The sequence below is a fragment of the Scyliorhinus canicula genome, chromosome 24 (genome assembly GCF_902713615.1).
Source record: "Scyliorhinus canicula chromosome 24, sScyCan1.1, whole genome shotgun sequence".
Lineage (NCBI taxonomy): Eukaryota > Metazoa > Chordata > Chondrichthyes > Carcharhiniformes > Scyliorhinidae > Scyliorhinus > Scyliorhinus canicula.
Window position 1 is genome coordinate 15,286,313 of NC_052169.1, and position 22,902 is coordinate 15,309,214.

Here is a 22,902-nt window from a genome sequence, read left to right on the forward strand (position 1 = left end):
CGACCTTACCTGGTCTGGCCTACGTGTGACTCCAGACCCTCAGCAATGTGGTCAACTCTTAACTGCCCCCTTAAGGGCAAATAGGGATGGGCAATAAATGATGGCACAGCCAGCGATGCCCACATCCCATGTAGAAATTTTTTTAAAGTATAATTGATTGTTGTAAAAACCCATCTTGCTCATTAATGTGCGTTGGGGACAGAAATCGGACATCCTTACCTGGTGTGGCCGACATGTGACTCCAAACCCACAGGGATTCGCCCAAGGATTCGGGGGCACATGCTAAACGAACACTTTAGTGCAGCACTCAGGATGTGTTTATTGTTGGAAGTGTAATATGCTCTGATAAATGAAGGGCCTGTCTGCTCTTCCAGGTACTCAATAAAGATCCCATATCAGTATGTAAATAAGGATGGCTTAATCATCAATTCCTCCTCCACCAAAAATGATTAACTGGTCATTTATCCCATTGCTGTTTGCAGATATACTGCCTGAACTTAACAAACACTGTCTCGTTAGGGGAGTTGGACATTCTGAATTCTCCCTCCGTGTACCCGAACAGGCGACGGAGTGTGGCGACAAGGGGATTTTCACAGTAACTTCGTTGCAGAGTTTTTCTTTTATAAATTTAAATTACCCAATTATTTTTTCCAATTAAGGGGCAATTTAGCGTGGCCAATCCACCTACTCTGCACATTTTTGGGTTGTGGGGGCGAAACCCACGCAGACACGGGGAGAATGTGCAAACTCCACACGGACAGTGACCCAGAGCCGGGATCGAACCTGGGACCTCAGCGCCGTGAGGCGGTTGTGCTAACCACTAGGCCACCGTGCTGCCCACTTCATTGCAGAGTTAATGTAAGCCTACTTGTGACACTAATAAAGATTATTCTTATTATTACTTAGCCCATCAATTGTGAAATGCTCAGGCACCTCCTGAAAATGTGCAAGTTGATATGTAAAGGGAAGTAGGCGGCGTACTGGGAACACGGGGTTCAAACCCCACCATGGCAGCTGGTGGAGTTTAAATTCAACAATTGAATTGTGATGGTGTCATTGAATCTATCCTCAGCTGCCGCAAAAACCCAAGTGGTTCACTATTGCCCTTCAGGGACGGACATAAGAACATAAGAACTAGGAGCAGGAGTAGGCCATCTGGCCCCTCGAGCCTGCTCCGCCATTCAATTAGATCATGGCTGATCTTTTGTGGACTCAGTTCCACTTTCCGGCCCGAACACCATAACCCTTAATCCCTTTATTCTTCAAAAAACTATCTATCTTTACCTTAAAAACATGTAATGAAGGAGCCTCAACTGCTTCACTGGGCAAGGAATTCCATAGATTCACAACCCTTTGGGTGAAGAAGTTCCTCCTAAACTCAGTCCTAAATCTACTTCCCCTTATTTTGAGGCTATGTCCCCCTCGTTCAACGGCGGGCACATCCCACGAAAGAATGATTAAAAAAAAAACATATGACAGACAATAAACAGCTTGGTCAAAGAGGTATCATGGTGTGTTCTAAAAGGTGGGGGGGAGGGGGGGGGGGGGGGGGGGGGGGGGGGGGGGGGGGGGGGGGGGGGGGGGGGGGGGGGAGGAGGGTAGAGAAGCTCGAGGAGGGAGCCTGGGAACTTAGGGCCTAGACAACTGGATGCCGGAGGTGGACGTGAAACCCAAATGGGGAAACACAAAGACCGAAGAGACTCGTAGGACTGGAGGAGATTAAGTGAGCAGATCCAGTTTTACCCAGTTCCTCTCATCAAGCTGACATTTGAAACCAATATTGGTGATCGCCAGGCTGCCCATCCCTGTAAACTAATACTCATCAATCTAGTCCCAGGAACTGCTTTGAAACCTACTGGGTAGGCTGCCTCTTGACGTCAAAAGGGGGTTATTCATATAAACTTGTTTGCCTTGTTAGCTATAATTGTCCAGCGGGAAACAGAAGTTCTTGGAAGTTTAAAAGAACGGGAAATTTGGCTGGGCTTAATGGGGATTTTCACTCATTAATGCTGCCTCTGTTCAATCCACCTTAGGGTGTCACAGTCCGATTGGGTTTAAAGAACCACTGTATGGTTTAACGCAGTTGGCTGGACAGCCGTTCAGAGGGAGGCCTACAGCACGGGTTCAATTCCCAAGCTGGCTTGAGGTTATTCAACCTCGCCCCTCGCCTGAGCTGCAGTCATCCTCAGGTTAGGTCACCACCTGTCAGCTCCCCCCCCCCCCCCCCTGAAAGGGATTAAGCAGCCGATGGTCATCTGGGATTACAGTGGTTTAATAATAATAATCTTCATTCGTGTCACGAGTAGGCTTACATTAACACTGCAATGAAGTTACTGTGATGACGTTACCCGAGTCGCCAGTTCGGGTACACTGAGGGAGAATTCAGAGGGCGGGATTCTCCGACCCACCGCCGGGGTGGGGTTTACGCCACCCCTTTAGGGGGCCGTTTGCAGCAGCCCTCCCGGCAATTCTCCAGGCCCCGATGGGCCGAACGGCCGTCGTTTCCTGGCCAGTCCCGCCGGCGTGAAATGGACATGGTCCATCACGGCGGGACCTGGCTTGTAGGCCGGCTAGGTGAGTCCTCGGGATGCCGCGGGGAGATCCGGCCCCGCGGAGGGCCCCCACAGTGGCCTGGCCCGCGATCGAGGCCCACCGATCTGCGGGCGGACCTGTGCCGTGGGGGCACTCTTTCCTTTCGCGCCGGCCTCTGTAAAGCTCCGCCATGGCCGGCACGGAGAAGAAACCCCTGCGCATGCGTAGGAAACACGCCGGCCGGTCTGCGCATGCGTAGGAAACACGCCGGCCGGTCTGCGCATGCGCGGAACCATGGCGGCCGGTTCTGCGCATGTGCCAACTCGTGGCCGGCCCCTTGACGCCGGTTGGCATGGCGCCAACCCCTCCGGCACCGGCCTAGTCCCCGGAAGTGTGGAGGATTCCGCAACTTCCGGTCGGCCCAACGCCGGAGTGGTTCGCGCCGCTCTTGGCGCCAGCCACGGGCCATCCGGCCAGTTGCGGGAGAATCCCACCCAGAATGTCCAATTCACCCGACAAGCACGTCTTTCGAGACTTGAGAGGGAACCAGAGTGTGAATTGCGCTTTCACATAGCCGTCCGTCAGTCCAGAAGTAAAACACTCGAACACGTCAGTAACGAATATTCGTTTATTCACGGCCGGGACAAATCTCTAAGCAGTCGGGGAACCACCTTCGAGAAGTGCCAAAATCCGAGAGGGCGGGCTGTCCCTATATACAATTACAACTTAGAGGTGGTCCCCTTGAATCCCTGAATACACCAATGATTTGGCAAAGATACAGAACATGTACTTATATGGAGTGGTTTTTCCTCGAGGTATGGCAGTTATTCTTACGTAATCTTTAACACAGTTTGCTGCTACCCCTGCTGCTGAGGGTTCCCCTATCCCTATTCGGCCATCTGGTCCAATTTCCTTATCTCCTTCTCTCCCATGCTCCTGAGTCAGCTCTTTCACATTCCAATGTCCATTGTTTCAGTTGACAAGGTTTTACACACTCATCTTTGCTGTCTCTGCACTAACAGATAGAGTTCTGTTCTCATTCCATTCCCTTAACCATTTAACATCTTTTTACTTGAGGATCACAGATATATTTCAGACCCTTAATATTACATACAGACAGCAAGGTTTAAAACAAGACAATAAATGAAATCCACTTCCACAAGAGCACCCGGAGGAAAACCACGCAGACACGGGGAGAACGCGCAGACAGTGACCCGAGCCGGGAATCGAACCCAGGTTCTGTGCGCTGTGAAGCAACAGTGCTAACCACTGTGCTACTGTGCCACTTGATGAACCGAGTAGGTTACCTGAACAAGAAATTGGTTTTTCATCTGAATGAACTGAGAAATGTATCCTAACCGGACATTCATTTCAGATCTGAATGATTTGGATTGGATTTGGATTTATTGTCATGTGTACCGGGGTACAGTGAATAGTATTGTTCTGCGTACAGTCCGGACAGATCGTTCCATATGTGGAATAAGCATAGGGCCTACATAAATGCACAATGTGAATACAGAGACACAGGCATTGGGTGAAGCGTACGGAGTGTGGTACTACTCCGTAGAGAAGATGTGTGAAGAGATCAGACCAGTCCATAAGAGGATCATTCAGGAGTCTGGTAACAGTGGGGAAGAAGCTGTTTTTGAATCTGTTTGTGCGAGTTCTCAGACTTTTGTATCTCCTGCCCGATGGAAGAGGTTGGAAGAGAGAATAGCCCGGGTGGGAGGGGTCTTTGATTATGCTGCCTGCTTTCCCAAGGCAGCGGGAGATGTAGACTGAGTCAATGGATGGGAGCGGGTTTCGGGTGATGGACTGGGCTGAGTTCACAACTCTGTAGTTTCTTATGGTCTTGGGCTGAGTAGTTGCCACACAATGAACTGAGAAATGTACCCAAACAGGACATTCATTTGGATCTGAATGATCTGAGAAAGCTACTTAAACAGGATTTTGATTTTTGATCTAAATGAATTGAGAAACTTTCCCAAACAGAACAATCACTTTGAATGCAAATTAACTGAGAATGGTATCTCAACAGAACTTCAATTTTGTATCTGAACGACCCGATGAAGGTACCAGAACAGGACATTTGTTTTGGATCTGAATGAACTGAGAAAGGTTCTCGAACAGGACATTCATTTTAGATCTGAATGTACTGAGAAAGGTTCTCGAACAGGACAATCATTTTAGAACTGAATGAACAGAGAAAGGTTCTCAAACAGGACAATCATTTTAGAACTGAATGAACAGAGAACGGTTCTCGAACAGGACAATCATTTTAGATCTGAATGAACAGAGAAAGGTTCTCGAACAGGACAATCATTTTAGAACTGAATGAACAGAGAAAGGTTCTCGAACAGGACAATCATTTTAGAACTGAATGAACTGAGAAAGGTACCCGAACGGGACAATCATTTTGGATCTGAATGACCTGAGTATGGTATCTGAACAGGATATTCATTTTCAATCTCAATGAATTGGGAAAGGTTCCTGAACAGAACCTTTATTCTGACCTCAATGAACTGGGAAAGGTATCTGAGCAGGACGTTGATTTTGAAATGGAATGAACTGAGAAAGATGTCCGAAGAGGACGAACCTTAGCTAACTGGGCAATCTGCTGGCTGCCTGAGGCAACTAAAAATAATAATAATCTTTATTTGTTTCTTTACTAATAATCTTTACTAATGACGGCAAAGTCTCTCAGGAAACATCCGGATAGATGGGAAGGTTGTACTTATACAATACCATACAGGACCTCAGGATAAACTGGAGCAATTTATGGCCAATGAGGTACCGGCGAAGGTTTTTCTTACTGAACTTGATTGAGGGATAAATATTTACTGGGAAACTAGGGAGAAATTCCCAGCTCTTTTTTAACCTACAAAGTGAGGGAGCAAAGAGGGCCTTGGTTTAATGTCTGATTCAAAAGGGCGCAAGGCAGAGAGTGCCGCACTCCCTCAGCTTAGCAAAATAAACAGCCATTTTGTTGAAAATAGTTATTGGAAATGAATCGTGAAAAAAAAAAGTGCCGTTGGGAATACATATTTTCTCCTCTTGTGAACTGATGTTGCTCAGATCAAAGGCTGGTTGGAGGTGGGGTGCTCTGGGAAGGATTGGCGAGAGCGGGGGCTCAACATTGTTTCACTGTTGAGCTTGGAGTAGGCGGACGATTTGAACGTGGGGACAGTGACCCTAAGACGGCTTACCCGAGAAAGGTTAGAGGTTCGACAAGCTCGAGGGCAGTCAGCAAAAGCAATTCAGGGTGGGCGTACTAAATTGTACAGGCAGCTGAAAATTGCAACTTCGCCTGGAAGAGGAGAAGGTCAGGCATTCCGGAATTTAAAATGGGAATGAGATTGCAGGCCGGGATTTTCTGGGGGCCTTGCGACACGTGTTGCCAGCAGAGAAGATGGCTAACCCTTCACCACCGGCAGGATTTCCGGACCTGCCGAGTTCCTACAGCATTTTGCGTGGCTTGTCGGGAACCGGAAGCTTCCGCCGCAGGGAAGGGCTGCAAATTCCCACCGTAGATTCAACGGAAGTACACCGCTAACGAATTGGCCCTGAAGGATGGAATTCCTTGGTTTCAGACACCAGGGATCGAGCTCACAATAAAAGTTTAATTGAATAACTTTGTTCGCAGCACTGCGAAGGTACAGGCAGATAAACAACAAGCACATTCGGTTATCCCGTGTGTGGTGTTTTGTTTCAGACACAAACTATTGCTCACCCACTCATCTTCATGTTATCAGCTTATCACTAGGCACACATATTGACACTCCTTAAATTTAAAACTGTTGACATTTATAACAAAATGATAGTGCACAGCAGTACAACAATGTACCGACCAATTTAGAATCTTATCTGTGATCGGTAAGGCCTAGAGGGGCAACCGTGGGGATGCACGTGAAACTAAATAAAGCCATTAAGGTGGTCAAGTTCTATTCTGTATTTCATAAATTAGGGGGTTAAGATCGTCTTTGTAGAAGTGCTGTGTGCAGTTCCAGATTTTTTGGAAAGTAGAATTTAACCATGCAGATTGAGCAACATTTACCAGGACGATTCAAGGCAAGTGAAAATAATCTAAAGGCAACACCCAAGTCTCCATTTGTAGGGGCTATTCTGAAGCACGACTCAAAGCTTCTCACTCAGGAACTGGCAATGCCATGGGACCATCAGACGTAGCAGCAGAAGAGGGCCATTCGGCCCATCGAGTCTGCTCCGCCATTCAACGAGATCATGACTGACCTGATTATGATAGTCCCCAACTCCACTTTCCTTACCTTACCCCCAAAGCCCTTGACTCCCTTCCGCATGGTTGTGTAGCCGGCCATTTGCAGCCCGATTCAAAATGGCCGAACAAACAAAGGACAACACTATGGCCTGGTGAGAAATGTGGCTAATTAAGAGATTTTAGCTTCAGCAATATGGTCAACAGAAAGAATGACTTTAGGCTGTGAGTATGTTATTTGCACGACCTGCAACAGGAAGGAGTGACCTATGTTATTTATGATCAATGTCCTTGATTTTCCGACTGGCCATAATGAGTCAGCAGGAGTCTGGACAATAAATGTCTTCAAAGGAAAGACTGACCATCTTGAATTAGCAGGACGAAAAGCAATTTATGTCCCTGATAATAAACTTATTCCAATCGATCAAATGGACAGAAAAAGGGAAGGAGGTACTAAAGTAATCAATGACAACTGGCCCCAAGGTCAGGCATCCCGCAATAAACTAACCTGAACAATATACCCCTTTGTGCTATGCTTCTGAGAAGAAATAAGACCCATGAGTATGTCATGACTCTGTGCATTTATGACCGGCAAACACAGTGATTGATTGGTGCTGCCCTGTGAGCACGTGACTGGAGGCGTTGGATCAGTGGATCAGTATAAGAAGAAGAGACAAAGAGATTTAATCAGCGAAACCTCGAGGAACAACATCGCCGAAGAAGACCTCAAGCCCTGAGCTTGACGAAGCCCGATCCCTCTCTACCCCACCCCGCCGGCCAGCACGAGCAAATAGTGACAGATAGAGCAGACAGGTTCGATCGCGGCTCTGGGTCACTGTCCGTGTGGAGTTTGCACATTCTCCCCGTGTTTGCGTGGGTTTCGCCCCCACAACCCAAAGATATGCAGGATGGGTGGATTGGCCACGCTAAATTACCCCTTAATTGGAAAAAAATAATTGGGTACTCTAAATTTAAAAAAAAATCTATGCTTTTAAACGTATAGTGGTAAACTTTGAGGGGAATAGAAGCATTTCTGTGTGTGATACAGCTTAAGAGAATCAGTCTTGTAGCAGTCATAACTATTTAAGTTTACATTTTTCCTAATAAAGACACGGTTTGATTTAATGAAAAAGTTGTTGTGTCTATCAATTGGCCAGAGCGAGGTCAACAGATTAAAATCTTCTCTATCTCAACCTTGAACATACCGGGCAGAAGCCTCGTTCTGTTAAATGAGACACCAATAGGTACACATTATTGCAGAAGCCGCTGGTGCCATTAAGAATGGATTCTCTGCAGCCCCTCATAAAGGAACCACAAGCATTCCTGACAATTGAGGACATCTTCACATGTAGGAGTCACATGCGATATGGTTGATAAAAATGAGTCGGTGTGAATTCTTTGATCTTTCGTGACAACGTCTGGGGCTCAGGGAGATATCACTAAAAGATTATTACAACATTGGCTGAAGACCTTTCTCCATCCCTCGCTAGATATTGTGCGATTTATGGGGTGGGCGGGAGGGGGGTGGGGACTGCTGGTGGGTTCGTGATGAATGCTGGCTGCTTTCTGCCCAGATGGGACAGGTTTGATGGATCATTTGTTCCTCCCATGCTGTTGTTTGCCTTTTCGGATGTTCTTCTGGCAGACAGTTACATATTGCATATGGCGCCAGGGCGGCACAGTGGTTAGCACTGCAGCCTCAGGGTCCCGGGTTCAATTCCGGCCTCGGGTGACTGTGCGGAGTCGGCACTTTCGCCCCGGCGTCTGCGTGGGTTTCCTCCGGGTGCTCCGGTTTCCTCCCACACTCCAAAGATGTGTAGGATAGGTGGATCGGCCAAGCTAAATTGCTCCTTAGTGTCCAAAAGGTGGGGTGGGGTTACTGGGTTATGGTGATAGGGAGGAGGTGTAGAGGCTCTTTCAGACTCAATGGGCCAAATGGCCTCCTCCTGCACAGTAGTGATTCTATGGTTCTATTTCTGAAGCAAATGTTCAACTCGGCATTCCTACAGAAGTAAAGAGGAACTGCAACATAGCCAAGGTCATTTGAAAGTTACAAGACGTAAACTTCGCTCTGGATTAAAAAGGATAATAAAGAAAATTTATAATATGATTACAGTGACAACAAATAATACGTAAGATACCCAGTATCAGTAAGCTTTTTGTTTCCTTTTTGCCATCTTGGAAAGGCTACAACAATTAGATCGAATATAAGGTAACTGTAATGAAATTCTCACAAATTTACTCAAACAATTGTCTATGAGGGATAGAGGGACAGGAGGGAGCTATTCCCCCCAACCGTGTTCTGCCATTCTATTAGATCTGGGCTAATATATAATCTTTATTAGTGACACAAGTAGGCTTACATTAACACTGCAATGATGTTGCTGTGAAAAGCCCCTAGTCTCCACACTCCGGCTCCTGTTCGGGTACATAGAGGGAGAATTCAGAATGTCCAATTCACCTCACAAGCACGTCTTTCGGGACTTGTGGGAGGAAACCGGAGCACTCGGAGGAAACCCACGCAGACACGGGGAGAACTCCGCACAGACAGTGACCCAAGCCGGGAATCGAACCCGGGATCCTGGCGCGGTGAAGCAACAGTGCTAACCACTGTGTTACCGTGCTTTGGTTATCCGATCCAGCTACAGCACCGTAAATCGTGCTAATATGATGTGTGATTCAGCTTCGCCAAAGCCTGGGCCAAAAGATTGGCAATGGATGTCGGTGTGAAGGGTTGTCTAGGAGGAGAGGGCAAGGTAGCGAGGCAGGGTGGTAACAGGGAGGAATTCCTTAGCTTCGGGATTAGGCAGTGATGGCACAGCCATGGATGGTGGAACTATTAAAATCAGGGAATGGACAAGAGGTCAGTGTGGAGACCAAGCTTTTACGGGCAGCTGCCTCATCATTTAAGTGTCAAAGTTTGTGGCTTGGGATCAAATTGCATTTGATAGCAGCGCCTTGGGATAGCTTGTTACATCAAAGGCACCAGGCACAAGTTGTTACTGGTTGCAGTAGGAATGGAGGAGGTTACAGAGAATGAGAGGGGCGAGGTCTCTGTGGGATTTGGAAACAAGGGTTTTAACGTCAATGCATTGCCCAGAAGAGGGCCACATGGAAGGGTGGAGCTTTTTCGAAGCTACGAAACGGGAGCTTTGAGTGAGTATAGGTTGGAGGTTGGCGAACAGAGCTTTGGAATAGTTGAGCCAAAAGACTCCCTGACAGTTCACCACCACGGACATGTCGCCCTTAGGTCAAGTGAAATATTAATGATGTAGCTGGCAATTTATAAAGTGGATGCTTTCTGGCAGATTCTGATCCAATTCTCCTCCTGCGTCTAGTGGTGCACCTAGGCAGATTTTTTGACTGTTGCCATAGCTAGTAATTCCTAGTCTGTTGCTGGGGAGCTTCTAGAGGGATGCCACTCCACATCAAGCAAGGCTGACCATAAGACATAGGAACAGAATTAGGCCACTCGGCCCATCGATTCTGCTCTGCCATTCAATCAAGGCTGATATTTTTCTCATCCCTGTTCTCCTGCCTTCTCCCCATAACCCCTGATCCCCTTATTAATCAAGAACCTATCTATCTCTGTCTTGGCCTCCACAGCCTTCTGCAGCAAAGGGTTCCACCGATTCAACACCCTCTGGCTGAAGAGATTCCTCCTCAACTCAGTTTTAAAGGAGCGTCCCTTCACTCTGAGGCCGTGTCCTCTGGTCCTAGTTTCTCCTACCAGTGGAAACATCCTCTCCACATCCACTCTATCCAGGTCTCACAGTGACCAGGAATTTCATGCCGCTCTTCCCGCCAGCCATTGGCATGTTTAGGAAAGACTTTGCAGGTTGACGGGCTCAACCTGTTTGACCGCATTTCGAAACGCACCTTCCTCGGCCGTCAAGTCCTGGGGTGGTGCCTGAACCCGGAGTTTCTGGCCCAGAGGCTGGGTCGCTGAACCCACCACGCCACACACAAGACCTCCTTTCTGGCCGTTTCCAGGTTCTTAACTAAATTCAGCAGAAGCTGTTCCTTGCACAGTTTCTCAGATTATTGCAAGGGTTATTTGCACAAACCGGCCATCTGCAACAATTATTTGTTCACCTAGTTTTAATATGTGCATTCTGTTGCTTTCTGGGTGCTTTGTTGCAGTGACAGGTCTTAAGGGCAGCACGGTAGCATGGTGGTTAGCATAAATGCTTCACAGCTCCAGGGTCCCAGGTTCGATTCCCGGCTGGGTCACTGTCTGTGTGGAGTCTGCACGTCCTCCCCGTGTGTGCGTGGGTTTCCTCCGGGTGCTCCGGTTTCCTCCCACAGTCCAAAGATGTGCGGGTTAGGTGGATTGGCCATGATAAATTGCCCGTAGTGTCCTAATAGTAAGGTTAAGGGGGGGAGTTGTTGGGTTACGGGTATAGGGTGGATACGTGGGTTTGAGTAGGGTGATCATGGCTCGGCACAACATCGAGGGCCGAAGGGCCTGTTCTGTGCTGTACTGTTCTATGTCTATGACACAACCATGTCTTAAGAACGGAAACGGGGAAGAATGAGAGATTTTCGCGAGCAGTCAACCTGGTCCCCATCACAGAATGGGTAAATTTTACCTTGAGCGATCTGGACGATGCTTATACTGTACTCAGCGTTCAAAGAGAGGTGGCCAAGGAACTGCCCGAAGCATTGTGAAATTTTTCTGCAGTGCATGTCATGCAGTGTTCTCATAACAGTGATAATGACGAGCTTATCTATTTCTGGTCAGATAAAGCAAAGTACTGCAGATGTTGGAGATCTCGAAAGAAAACAGAAAGTGCTGGGAAAAACCTAGCTCTCGGGCAGGATCTGTGGAGAGCGAGAAGGGACCGGCATTTTGAGTTCAACACCGCTCTTCTATGGAACTAGAAATGTGATGGAATTTCTGCTGTTTCTGTACTACAGGCACTACCAGTCCCTTCACCTTTCGTTCCAATGTGTCTTTATTGTCTAATCTCTCCTGCCCTCCACCCTATCCCAGACCTTCCCCTTTGTTCTCCCCCCCCCCCCCCCCCCCACTCCACTCTGCAGCTGAAGAGCCATCACATTTCTCCCTCCCTTCAATTCCATGGAAGTAATGATCGGATGTAATGATTGTGATGATCGGAATACCTTTCCCCTTTAAGAGGCTTGGAACCCTGGGGGACTCCGCCTCTGGCTACGCCCCCCGGAAACAGTATTTAAGATGAGACTCCATTTTGCGAGCACACTTCTCTTGGATGCTGCCATTGTTCACTGTTTATTAAAGCCTTTGATTACTGACCTCGCTTTCACGTCGTAATTGAGAGTGCCTCAATCGTTAACTCTGGTTCTTTCGCCACAGAGGTTCCCATACCTGCTGGGATTTTCCGACAGTTTCTGAGGGGTTTTTTTCCCAAATCATTTCGGCGATGCGGCTGAGGATGAAACACCGGCTCAAGACATCGGAAAACCTGGTCTTCTCCTCTTCAAATACTGGCGTTTAAAGTCCCTTTTAATGTCCATTTGAATCAGCCAACCTGATGTCAGTTACCATCTGATTTGAGCACTGTAGGGCTGCCTCACTGTTGTGTCAAAGTGTCTCCGAAGGTTTGTGTTTTGCCTTGAAATAACATCACTAGGGTAGCACGGTGGCGCAGTGGGTTAGCCCTGTTGCCTCACGGCGCTGAGGTCCCAGGTTCGATTCCGGCTCTGGATCACTGTCCGTGTGGAGTTTGCACATTCTCCCCGTGTCTGCGTGGGTTTCGCCCCCACAACCCAAAGATGTGCAGGCTAGGCGAATTGGCCATGCTAAATTGCCCCTTAATTGGAAAAACTGAATTGGGTGCACTAAATTTATTTAAAAAAAGAAATAACATTACTGAAAATATTTGAAAGCTACAGCGCAAGTTCAGGCACATTGCTCATATTTCCATGATTTAATGTGCATGTTGTTGTCTTTCTAACACAAGATATGGTGAATCACTGTAGACTTTGGTGTTAGATCAATTAAATTGAATACTGCAGAGTAGAAGATGTCCTAGGACTATAAGTCCTTAAGAAATAGTAACAGGAGACCATTCAGCCCCTCGGGCCTGCTCCACCATTTAGTATCATGGCTGATCAAGGGCAGCGCGGTGGCGCAGTGGATAGCACTGCTGCCTCACAGCGCCGATGTCCCAGGTTCGATCCCGGCTCTGGGTCACAGTCCGTGTGCAGTTTGCACATTCTCCCCGCGTTTGCGTGGATTTCGTCCCCACATCCCAAAAGATGTGCAGGGTAGGTGGATTGGCCACGCTAAATTGCCCCTTAATTGGAAAAAACGAATTGGACACTCTAATTTTATTTATTTATTTATTTATTTTTTTAAAAAGATCATGGCTGATCTAACACTCACTAAATCCATGTTCCTGTCTTCTCTCCCTAACCTTTAATTCCCCAACTTATTAAAAGCCCATCAGCCTTGAAAAGGACTTGGCCTCCACAGCTTCCTGGGGAAGAGAATTCCTAAGATTCACCAATCTTTGAGAATAGAAATTCTTCCTCAAATCAGTCTTAAACGAGCACCCCCCTTATTCTGTGACTCCACTCTTCCCATGAGTGGAAGGGAATTGTTTTGTCAAATACTTAGAGCACTTATAAAGAGAGACCGCTGGCTGGGTTGGTGGATAGGAAGCAAGCATGTGCTGCATTTTGTGAAAATGTCCATTATCAGGATTCGCCGGCGGCGTCCGCCCGACGACCAGAAAAACCCGCCGGAGGTCAATGGCCTTCTCCATTGTCTGCAGCTCGCCCGTGGCATTCATGTGGTGGGCGGGGCAGAAGAATCCAGTCCTTAATGTTTCGATTCATGCTTCAACTGGCTTGGGATTGTTATAACATCTGATGAACAATCTCCTCTCATATGGGACGGGATTCTCCGACCCCCCGCCGGGTCGGAGAATCGCTGTGGGGGGGGGGGGGGCGGACCGAATCCCACCCCCAACGGCCGCCAAAGTCCCCGGCACCGGAGATTCGGCGGGGGCAGGAATCGTGCTGCGCCGGTTGGCGCTTCTTCGACCCGCGATAGGCTGAAGTCCCGCTCGTTCTATGCCAGTCCCGCCGGCGTAGATCTGACTAGGTCCCTTACCGGCGGGACCTGGCAGCACGGGAGGGCTCCGGGGTCCTTGCGGGGGGGGGGGGGAGGCGCACGGGGCGATCTGGCCTCGGGGGGTGCCCCCATGGTGGCCTGTCCTGCGATTGGGGCCCACCGATCCGCAGGCGGGCCTGTGCCGTGGGGGCACTCTCTTCCTACGCGCCGACCATGTCAGCCTCCGTCATGGCCGACGCATAGGTGAACCCCCCCCCTGCATGCGCGGGGATGGCGTCAGCAGCCGCTGATGCTCCCGCACATGCGCGGACCCGCGCCGTCCCTTCGGCCCTGGCTGCCATGGCGCCAAAAGCCTTTCAGGCCAGCTGGCGGGGCGCAAACCTCTCCGGGGCAGGTCTAGCCCCTAAAGGTGTGGAGGATTCTGCACCTTTGGGGCAGCACGATGCTGGAGTGGTTCACACCACTCCGTCCCGCGGGACCCCCTGTCCCGCCAGGTATGGGAAAATCCCGCCCAAGATCTGTGACTTTCTTTCTTCAACAATGCTAATGCCGTTGTTCTTGTAAACATATCTCTCTAGTCCTTCCTAAGGCAAGCGTATCATTCTTTTGAACTCCTCTTTCCCTCCCACTAAGGCAAGAATCAACCTCCGCCTCATCAGTTTCTACTCCCACAGATTACAATGTAAACTCAAGTCAGCCGACATAGAAACTCGATAGAAGACACCCTACCCCATCCTTCACACCCACAACACCAAGAAACCTCTCACGGTAAAGCCGGAATTTACAGCATATCATGTGACTGCATACTTGCCCGCATTGGGGAAATAGGCCTTGGTCTAAATGCCAAACTCAAGGGACATCAAACCTGCTTCAAACACATTGAATGGGTCAGATCAGCTATTGTCAAATACACTTAACTTAATAACTACCACATCCAATGGTCCTACTCTAGACTGGTCTCATCCATCACAAACTGACATACAAGACGTGTGAAGGAGGCTGTAGAGATTTACCCAAACCACACCATCGCAAAGACTTCTGATCAGTAACAGCTGCCGACCCTCATGCATGAAACTCATTACGATCTCATTATGATCCATTCTGCACGTCCGACCAATCAGTAGCAACAATGTTTCTTAAAATAAATTTAGAGTACCCAATTCATTTTTTCCCCAATTAAGGGGCAATTTCGCGTGGTCAATCCACCTACCCTGCACATCTTTGGGTTGTGGGGGCGAAACCCACGCAGGCACGGGGAGAATGTGCAAACTCCACACGGACAGTGACCCAGAGCCGGGATTGAACCTGGGACCTCAGCGCCGTGAGGCAGCAGTGCTAACCACTGCGCCACCATGCTGCCCCAGTAGCAACAATGTTAACGTGCAACAAACACAACCAGCCTGACCAATCAGAGGTAAGATCGCGCCTATCTTCCCACCTTCTGCTTTATACTGCCACCTCTTGCACCTGTTCACGCCAGTGCTACAGATAGAGTCGCGGACGCTGCCTGGCGTTGCGAGACTCTTTCAAAGGTAACAACTGCTCTTTTCCGAGCAGATTCTCACAGGCTGTGACCATAAAAGAATCTCACTACTCTTTCTCCCTGTATCGGTACAGCGTTGAGTCTGCCTCATTGTGTCACCCGATTCTGACTCACACTTTCACTCAGTCCCTCCCTTCCTTTCACAATGTACGGATTTCTAAAACCGCCACTTCTCCATTTGGTTCAACTGCTCACCTACTCAAATGGGGCCGATACCCTGGCAATGACCTTGGTTTCTTATTACTGAAGAATGAAGCAGTACTTCGTATCAGCAGATTCACTGTGGGTTTAATCTTGCTGCCTGTTGACAGTTACGGTGGGATTTGCTTTTGCAATGATTCACCATCCACCACACCAGCAGACAATATATTCATAGATTTTACAGTGCAGAAGGAGGCCATTCGGCCCATCGAGTCTGCACCGGCTCTTGTAAAGAGCATCCTTCCCAACCGCACCCTATCCCCGTAACCCCACCCAACACTAAGGGAAATTTTGGACACTAAGGGGTACTTTAGCATGGCCAATCCACCTAACCTGCACATCTTTGGACTGTGGGAGGAAACCGGAGCACCCGGAGGAAACCCACGCACACACGGGGAGAACGTGCAGACTCCGCACAGACAGTGACCCAAGCCGGGAATCGGACCTGGGACCCTGGAGCTGTGAAGCAACTGTGCTAATTACTGTACCACCGTGCTGCCCATATTCGGAAAGTAGAGTTAAGGCAGAAGATGGCCCGCGATGGTACGGAATGGTGGCGCAGGCTCGGTGGGCCACGTGGTCCACTATTGTTCCTATTTCTAATGCGCTTCTGTTTAAAATATTCCAAAATTGAGGTTAGCACAGCTGTGGAAAAGACGTTACAATTGAAACATGCAAACAACGTTTCACTTCTGCTTTTTTTTTAACCGCTTTCAAACCCAAAGCCTTGTTCTTAAAATATTGTGGGAGAGGAACATAGCGGGAGACTGCAACTCGCGGGCAACCGCCACGTGTGACAAAATTAGCACTTCTTCGGGCCTCGCAGTGTGGGAAGGAGAGATTATCAGTGAAATGAATTCAATTTTCCCACAGCACAGTGCGGGGTGAAATCAATTGCAAGAGGCTCCACAGCAAATGCAGAATGTTGCAGAAGGAAGCCGTTCAGTCCATTGTGCCTGTCCCGTCTCTTTGAAAGAGCCATCCATTCATCCCGTCTGCCTGCCTCCTCCCCCCCCCATACAACTGCTAATTCCTCCTTATCAAGTGTTTATCCACTTTCCTTTGGGAGGTTGCTCTTCAATCTGCTTTCACTGCCCTTTCAGACAGCGGGTTCGATTGCTCCTCATCGTCCTTTCTTTCCGGTTCATCCGTCGATTATTTTAAACCTTTCGAAAGCGTTCCAATTTGATTTTTGTTTAAAGCCAATCTGTCAGTTCCTAAGCTCTAGCAGCTCAGGGTGAAACTTTGTTTAAAACACCGCCCCGGGCCCCCAATGTTTGGAACCGCCTGCACGCCTCGCCATCCCCCCCCCCCCCCCCACCGCCCCCACCTTGCCCCTCCCAGGACATGAATGGAGGTGTTGAAGCAGGGCCTCTGGTGCGCTTTGGCAGCACTACACCCCGGAACAAGCATAGGGCAGGCATTTGGAGAGCGAACCAGACGAGACGTGAGGAAAATCGTTTTTACGCAACGAATGCTCAGGGGTTGGAATGCACGGCCTGAAGTGGTGGTGGTGGATCCGGATTCAATAGCAGCTCTCTAAAGGGAAGTCACACAATCGGCACAGTGCCATTCGGCCCATCGGAATTCAATGGCTGCCCAAGTGAGCATATCTTTTGAGCCATTCTCCCGCCTTCCCCTCGTAACCCTGCACATTCTTCATTTTCAGATAACAGTCCGATTCCCTTTTGAAAGCCTCGATCGAACTTGCCTCCATCACACACTCAGGCAGCCCATTCCAGACCCTGATCACCTGCTGCCTGAAAAGGTTTCTTCCCATACCGTCTCTTTTATCATATCTGTGATCTCTCATTCTCGATCCTTTTCACGAGTGGGAGCAGTTTCTCGCTTTCTACTCTCATCCAGACGCCTCACGGTTTTCAGTATCTCCTTCCAATCTCCTCTCTGCCTTATTCCGTACCCCCCCTCCCCCCCACCCCACCCCGAGGAGAACAGTCCTAACTTTGCTGATGGACCTTCACAACTGAAGTTCCTCGACTGCAGCGATTTGCAAAAGAAGCAAATGTGATGCGAGAGAAAGCTTTTCCACACAGCGAGTGGTGGTGCTTTGGAACGCACGGCCTGGAAGTGTGGTGGAGGCAGGTTCAATCGAAGAGTTCAGGAGGCTGTTAGATGGCTGATTGACTAGAAACAACGATAAACGACAGGGCACGGTTTAGCACAGCGGGCTAAACAGCTGGCTTGTAACGCAGAACAAGGCCAGCAGCGCGGGTTCAATTCCCGTACCGGCCTCCCCGAGCAGGCGGCAGAATGTGGCGACTAAGAGCTTTTCACCGTAACTTCATTGAAGCCTACTTGTGACAATAAAAGCGATTATTATTATTATTAAGGGCACGGGGAAAAGACAGGGGAATGGAGGTCAGTCATGATGCTCGTTTGGAGAGCCGGTGCAGACAAGATGGACCGAATGGCCTCCTTGCACGCCTTAACAACTCTGTGATTCTGCGAACGGGTGACTTACTCAAGTCAAACATAGCCTCTTAGCTCCAGCACTCCATACTCCTCCTGGTAAAACCTGGGATACTCCAGTCTATGCTTTATTAACCGCCCTCTCCAATTGGATAAAGACTTGAAGGTTTTTTTAAAAAAAATTAGCGTATCCAATTATTTCTTTCCAATTAAGGGGCAATTTAGCGTGGCCAATTCACCTACCCTGCACATCTTTGGGGTGTGGAGGTGAAACCCACGCAGACCTGGGGAGAATATTCAAACTCTATATGGACAGTGACCCGGGGCCAGGATCGAACCCGGGACCTCAGCGCCGTGAGGCAGCAATGAAATACTTTAAGGATAAGCAACTGCCGGGATATGGGGAAAATGTGTGCCAATGAGGCGAAATGGTGTCGAGTTTTCTTTTGATAAATCTGAAAAGCCAAAGATTTGACATTGCCCCACGTTGGCGGCAGTCGGATTTTATTCCGTATAAACCAGATTTTGACAGACCAATGTGTGCACAACGGTGCCAAGACACTTTGCGTTACCCATTACACCCAGTGTAATTTCATCCTTGACGGTGCCATCGGCCACCGGGAAGATGGGCCTAGTCTCTTGTGCTGTTCCATGACGGTTCCAAAACTCCTGTCGAAATATTTCCATACCTTTACTGCTCAGGAAACCTCTTCATGTCTTCTGCACAGCAGCGCCTGTGGAGACTGATTTGACCCAATCAGTAACCCGTCCATTTGCCAATGATGCCACGTACTAATTTGCCCGCCCGGGTCAGGTCAGTACCTCATGACCCTAGATTCCATCTGTTTTCCTAAGCCTGAATCCTAATCCGTTCATGCCTGTATAAACAGAGGCATTCTTTTGTCCTTGGCTGCTATCTATCTTGTCTGGGATTCAAGACACTACTGTTATTCTTTGTCTCTTTATCGCGGTCTCTGGAATTCGCCCAATTTGTTATCTTTTGGGTCGCACAGAGACAGCCTGGCTGCTTCAAAGTGCTACACTCCTCCCTATGGAGGGCCCAGCATTTGGGTTTGTCTCTATTCTTGCCTCGCAACTGTTTCAAACGAGAACACATCAGAACATTGTGAAGAAGAATAGTTGCACACAAGAATGATCAAAACGCTTGGTGCAAACTCTAAGTTGCCATGAATTGATTATAGCTTTTAGGTTAGATTTTACTTCACAAGAAAACTGAAGTCGGGACGTCCTAGGGATCGCTCGCTGGTCCTTGTTGTTTAGCTCCGGTGGTTACCGCATGAGAGTTGCTTCCACCAACCCCCCCCTCGAAGATTGTGTGTCAATCCCTGGGGAAAAGGTGGGGGAGTGGGTCTGACAAACTTCTCCTCGAGGAGAGCTGGCACAGACATGACGGGCCGAATGGTTTCCCACTGTGTTGTAGCCATTTAATGATTCCAGGAAATCCAAGCAATCCAATGCGGCCAGGCACAGGCCTCTGCCTGTCCGACTTATTGATTGACCTGTGTTCCCTTCATCCAAGCTAATCTTATTTATTGACGTAGTTTCTCACTCAACCACTTACCTTGGAAGTGAATTCCAAAGCCTCGCACTTCAGTAAAAGCGTTTTGTCTTGCTTAATCCATTCTAATCTTTTCACATTATATCCAGAACAACTTTGATATGATCCTGCTAACGTTGGAAGAGAAATTCAAACACCAGTGATCAGCGGAACAAAATGGCACCGCGAGATTCCACGGTTTAAAACAACTAAATTTTACCATACAGCAATAAAGCAATACTACTGAAAATAAACACTGCCTTCAGTCAATACTTATACTCTACATCATGAAAAAAAATGAAAAAATGACGATCGCTTATTGTCACAAGTAGGCTTCAAATGAAGTTACTGTGAAAAGCCCCTAGTCGCCACATTCCGGCGCCTGTTCGGGGAGGCTGGTACGGGAATTGAACTGTGCTGCTGGTCTGCCTTGGTCTGCTTTAAAAGCCAGCTCATTAGCCCTGTGCTAAACCAGCACGGATAAAGTAAAATAAAACACAATCATACTATATTTTAGACTAAAATTCTCAACTGAGCCAGCTTTTTCCTCATGACCTCCATCTGCACCCCTCCCTCCCTCCGTCCCGTCCCGTCCCACACCATCATCCATCCCCGCCCAACCTCCCAGAAAGTCTTTGGCTACTTATCAGGCATGTACCCTTCACTTTCCGGAACTGAGCCAAAGTGCCACAGCTCTCAGGAATTCACTTTGATTTCTCCCCGATGTTCCAATTATTCTTCAAGAATATAAGGGATAATTGGTCACCCTAGTATTTGCAGAACAAGATGGCTGTCGGCAACCACCAGCCACATAAAATGTCATTGTGTAGTCTCAGTGGTCTTCTGTTTGATGATATTGTTCTTGGTAGTCCAGTCTTCTTATTACTATTGGATCTGTCTGACAAGCCATGTGGGCTATGTTTTCTTAAGAGTAGGTTAGCACTGGGTCTGCGGCGCTGAGGACCCGGGTTCGAATCCCGGGTTCGAATCCCGGCCCCGGGTCACTGTCTATGTGGAGTTTGCACATTCACCCCATGTCTGCGTGGGTTTCAACCCCACAACCCAAAGATGTGATGGTTAGGTGGATTGCCGCGTTAAAGAGCCCCTTAATTGGAAAAAAAAATAATTGGTTATTCTGAATTTAAAGAAAAATGCTTTCTTAAGAGTAAGTAATTGAAAACCATAGAATCTCTTTGAATTTGTTCTTTCATTTCACAATACATCAATCCTATTTATTATTATTAGTCTGTGCGTGAATCGCCAAGCCAAGCGTTAGCTACCGCAGTGGCTAAATGGATCTCCCTAAGCCCTCCACTGAATTATGTCGGGGGGCAGCCTTCAATGAAAATGAAATGAAATGAAAATGGCTTATTGTCACGAGTAGGCTTCAATGAAGTTACTGTGAAAAGCCCCTAGTCGCCACATTCCGGCGCCTGTCCGGGGAGGCTGGTACGGGAATCGAACCGTGCTGCTGGCCTGCTTGGCCTGCTTTAAAAGCCAGCGATTTAGCTTTGTGAGCTAAACCAGCCCCTCTAAGTGGGATGATGATGGGAGTCATTGATTAGGGCGGGTCACAGCTCCAGTCCGCATCCCTGCCGATTTGCTACACAAAGGCCTTGGCCAGTGCAGAAATGGTTGACGAGTGCCCAGTGGGGTGGCACGGTGGGCACAGTGGTTAGCACCGTTGCCTCACAGCACCCCGGTTTGAGTCTGGCCTCGGGATGGTGCTCTTTTGGAGGGTTGGTGCAAACTCAATGGGCCGAATGGCCTTCTTCTGCACTGAAGGGATTCTATGGTTAATTGGCTGTAGGTTATTAGCTCAATCACTCTGAGACCAGTGTCTGCAGTGTAGAGATCCCTTTAGTCTCCCCTCGATTGCTTCCAAAGACCTTCAGTTTGTAACAATAACTCCCTTGTTGTTGATCTGACCTCCTCATATCTGGCTCAGTAGGTCCTTGAACAACTTCTGTTCAGTGGTTTTTGATCTGCACGTTGATTGATCGTGTACTTTGCTTAACATCTCAAAACATAATCATGGTGTTGCTTCAGAAGTCTAAAACATGTAGGTTACGCTGACCTGCATGGGAATAAAGGCTCTTCCAGTTTTGGTTTCCCAATTGGAGAAGTAGAGAAGGCTGTAGTTTAACAACATTGCTGGACATATCGGGCTAAGAGACACATTGAAGGAAAAATGATTCCCTTGCGCTCTCCACACCGTACTGAGTACACGCACAGATATTCTACCGTGCGGCAATTTGAGAAGAATTTAATGGGGTCTCTGGGAGCAGGAAGCGTGCCAGGCAGGGGAATTAATTAGACTTGATGGGAAATTTTGTTTTCAAGTTAACGGGTTCAGACGAAGGGATTAAGTCGGCTGAGTTACACCGGCAATCCGGACCTCGCGCACCTCCAGTGATGGCATCCCGCCGGGATACTCCGATCCCGCGCCGGGTCGGAGAATCGGCAGGGGGCGCGAGAATCGCGCCACACCGCTCCGACGGCAGGCCGCCAAATCTCTGCCGACCAGAGAATTAACGCCAGTCGCGCCCGCAGGGTTGCCGCCGCGCCGGTGGGGGGCCGTTGAAAGCGTCCCCACCCACCCCCCCCCCCGGCGATTCTCCGCGCCTCAACGGGCCGAGTGCCCGCCGAGTCTCGCCAGCGTGGGTTACATATGGTCCCACCCGGCAGAACCTTGGAGTTCTGGCTGCGGGGGCCGGACTGGTCGGGGGGGGATTCGACTGCGGGGGGGCCTCCACGGTGGCCTGGCCTGCTATCAGGGCCTACCAATTAGCGGGCAGGCTAATTCTGGGGGGGGGGGGGGCTATGTTCCTCTGGGCCGGGCTGCTGTAGGCTTCGCCATATTGCCCGTGGTGGGGGGGGGGGAACATGGAGATAGCAACCCACACTCATGCACGGACCCGCGCCAGCCGTGACGTGCAGGCTTTTGAGCGCCGGATCGGACACCATTCGAGTGCCGTACTAGCCCCTAGGAAGGGGTGAATGCCTGGGCCTGGAAGCCCATTGATGCCGGAGTGGCTCGCGCAGCTTTTGACGCCTGCGTCAGAACATGGCCACGGGATCGGAGAATCCCGGCCAACATTTTCAATATGTTTGCATCCCATGAATACGCAATACATTGAAGCTTTTTCCAAATTAAGTCCCAGTTTCAAGATTAAGTCAGCAGCGCATCGGTAAACCCATTGGTTAAAGGTGGTGTGCTCTACTCGAATTGATCCAAGGTGAATACTTGTCTTTGTGAAACTGCAGGACATGGGAGAGGGTGCAGGAGAATTGGACCATGGATGGGGGGGGATAGGTGGGGCAAGGGTAATTCAGGTTGTGAC